Source organism: Crocuta crocuta, unplaced genomic scaffold, assembly GCF_008692635.1.
Source record: "Crocuta crocuta isolate KB4526 unplaced genomic scaffold, BGI_CrCroc_1.0 scaffold196, whole genome shotgun sequence".
NCBI lineage: Eukaryota > Metazoa > Chordata > Mammalia > Carnivora > Hyaenidae > Crocuta > Crocuta crocuta.
Window position 1 is genome coordinate 2832320 of NW_027531026.1, and position 3796 is coordinate 2836115.

Below are 3796 nucleotides of genomic sequence, written 5' to 3' on the forward strand. Positions count from 1 at the left end.
CGCGGTCCCGGAGCCGGATTTTATAGCCCAATCTCCAAGGGTCTACACGATTATTTAAAAAACTAACAGCCAACTGCTGGCTCTGGTAGTTAGGCTGCCTCGATGGATCTGTGCTCCTCTTGGCTAGGAAAAGGCCACAAGCTACACGACAAATGGGAGACGAGGGAGAAAAGACACGAACCCCCCCCTCCCCCAAACTTCCTTTCCGTTTCCATCCCCTTTGTTAGCACGTGAGAGCAGTGCTGGGATCTCTTGCAGAAATGCCATCACAGAATGCAAATATCTGGGCTGTCCTTTGATCCATACGTGGAGCCGTATCAAGGGCAGCGAGAGTGGTGGAAAGATCAATGCTCCAAAGGCGTTGTAAAGTACTCGCTGAATAAATCAAAGGTGTGAAGTGTTTATATTGTCATGCTCTTGAAGCTGTGAGCTGCTACCAATATGGTAGCCGCCAGCCGCCTGTAGCTCTTTAAGCTTAAGCTTATTAGAATTACATAAAATTTAAAATTCAGTCTCTCATTTATACTGGCCACATTTTAAGTGCTCAGTAGCCACAGGCGGCTGGCGGCTACCTTATTTGACTGCGAGATGTTGAACATTGCCATCATTGCATAAAGTTCTATTGGAATGTGCTGCTCTAGAGTTTTAAATGAATGCTGGTTAAAAAAAAGAAAGAAAGAATCTGCTTTATGATACCAGCCAAATTTTAGGACACTCTTGGCATTTGCATTTCCTGGCACTAGTGTGGAAAGTTTTAAAGTCAGAATTTCCGTATCTTCTTGCTGAAAGAGGTCTTAGGGAACATTTAACACAAGCACCTAAGTTTTTACAGGGAAGGCAAGTCGGGCCCAGAGAAGTTAAGAGAAGCACCCCCAAATGATGCCATAAATTTAGAAAAAAGATAAGGTCACCAGACAGGGTCTATCTAGTACACTTTGTGCCAGACCAGGGCACCTTGCCTGCGGTTGGCTAGGCAAATTAACCTGACAGAAAAGGGACCTGACAGAAGATTTTCCACAGGAGTACCGTTTTACAAAAGAAAATACTTCTAAGTAGAATAACACCCAAACTAAAAATATATTATTGGTAGCGACATAGATTCATATGACGTCTTCTTAAAGAAACTAGTTGGGATAACATTGTTCTTATTTATACTTAAAAAATTCTGAGGAAATGGAATTATCCTTTTAAAGTAAGAGCTACAGTTGGTTAAGCATCCGGCTTCAGCTCAGATCATGATCTCAGTTTGTGAGTTCGAGCCTGATGTCTGGTTCTGTGCTGACAGCTCAGAGCCTGGAGCCTGCTTCACATTCTGTGTCTACCGCTCTCTCTGCCCCTTCCATGCTCATGCTCTGTCTCTCTCTGTCTCTTAATAATAAATAATGTTAAAAAAAATTTTTTTTAAGATAAGAGCTAAAAAGCACTTTTAAGGTCTGGGAGGAAAAGTGTTAGGTGAGAGTTGTTACCAAAGCATAGCTTCCTCAAGTTTGATGGAGATGATATCAGGTACAATTTATGGAACCTCCCTTTGCCTCAGTTTTCTCATCTGTATAAAATGTAGAACATAAAGTGCTACTCTTAAAAGTTCATTATGAGGATTAAATGAGTTACTCAGCGTAAAGCACAAGACTGGAAATTGGCAAACTGTAGTAAAAGCCATTCTTATTCTCCTGTGAAGAATTTCTGCTTCTACACCATCAAGTTCCATATTCACCCTTACAGGGGTAGACACAGCATAAAAAGTTGGAGAAGTAGATTATCAGAGAGGTGGGAATTGGTTCAGGATGAGAACTTCATGAGTTTTATTTTTCAGAGGTAGAAGTCTCTTCAGTCCTAAAATTCCCTGACCAAATGAGTATAGATTCTTATTTCCCTTTCACAGGCATGGTGTCTTCCAGGATACTTCCAGACTTTCATTGTCTTAATTTATTATTTTTTTGTCTTGAGGGATGCTACTTTATACTTATTAGCTGCTTGGTTTTTGAAAAGGCATTGGAAACTCGGAGTCCATCCTCTTTCACCCTGGTTGACCTTTGGAATGCTGTTGTCAGCCAAGAAGACATTGATATCTTCAGTCTCCTGCTAGCTTGAATTCTTTAGGGCAGAGCCTGCTCAGATTATCTCCTGATGTCATTCCAAGTGTCTGATGGCCATCTATGGCAGCGGGGCTGGGCCAGGCCTGCTGGGAAGGGGGAGACCATGGAATTCCTAATGGAGCATTCTGTGCAAGAGAAACCTAGAGATTGTTCTCTGTTGGATGCGTGATCAACATTACAGCTATGTCTAGAGGGCTGTTTGCTGCTTCTTGCAATATGGAAGCCATAGACATTTTGCATTTTTGTTTTTTTATTTTTAATTTGTTTATTAAAAATTTTTTAAATGTTTTATTTATTTCTGAGAGAGAGAGAGCGAGAGAGCGAGAGCATGAACAGGGGAGGGTCAGAGAGAGAGGGAGATACAGAATCTGAAACAGGCTCCAGGCTCCGAGGTGGCTGTTAGCACAGGGCTGTAAGGTGGGCTCGAACTTACCGTGAGATCATGACCTGAGCTGAAGTCAGACGCTTAACCGACTGAGCTGCTCAGGCTCTCTGCGTTTTTGGTTTTAAATAAAATCCCACTTGGGATGTGTATGATTCCTATTGATTTCAATTGGTGTAAATATGTATTACAGGAAAAAATGAACTCAGAAAGTGTTAACAGTTAACAATTTATATCTGGTGTTTCCTATTCCTGCTAACTCTCCTTATTAGGAACACCAAAATAAGACAAAGAAATCTCGAAAGGAGAGAATAAAGCCACCACACTGCAGGGGCGCCTGTGTGGCTCAGTCGGATAAGCGTCCAACTTCGGCTTAGGTCATGATGTCACGGTTCCATGGTTTGAGCCCTGCGTCGGGCTCTGTGCGGACTGCCAGCCCAGAGCCTGGAGCCTGTTTCAGATTCTGTATCTCCCTCTCTCTCCGACCCTCCCCTGTTCATGCTGGCTGTCTCTCTCTCTCTCTCTCTCTCAGAAATAAATAAAACATAAAACAAAACAAAACAAAAAGCCACCACACTGCAAAATGTACCTTGTTTTCTTTATCTCTTTAGGTAATTTTCTGAAACATGGTGTTTTACTTAGTTGAGACCTTATAAAATTACTTCTTAAATATTTTATTTATAACCTAAAATTGTAAACCAAAGAAAATAATACAAATTTTATTTTTTAGGAAGACAAGATCATGCATAGATTAAATGCTTCCCATACATACTAGATATGAAATGAGATACGTAATTAAATCCATATTCTAATTTACTAGGGAAAGAGAGAATTCATTATCATTGTTTGGGATGAAGTCGTCTAAACTATTTTGGACTATGGTGAAAATTAAAAGTAAAATGCAATAGAACTTTTAAATTTAAGTCCGGGCTTAAAACTAGTTTGTTTTACCAGTATATATTAGTTCACAATGACAAAGACCAAACCAAAAAGATGTCTGATTTCCTATAGGTATCTTTTCTACTAAATTTATAGTTAAATATTTCAATATGAATAATATTCATATTTGTAATACTGTGATATTTGTAGTATATGTGTAAAAATAATACTATCTTATTAGAATAAGAGTTTAAATAAATAAATAAATAATGCCTAATATTTAATGGCCCCTCACTATTTTTAGTCTTGTATTAACTGTTTTAATTGATTTAATTGTATTACAGTTTTATAAACTTTTTTCTTTTTATGCAAACAACAGCCTTTCAGACAGATACTACAGTTTTCTCCATTTTACAGATTTTAACAATTGAAGCTTAGA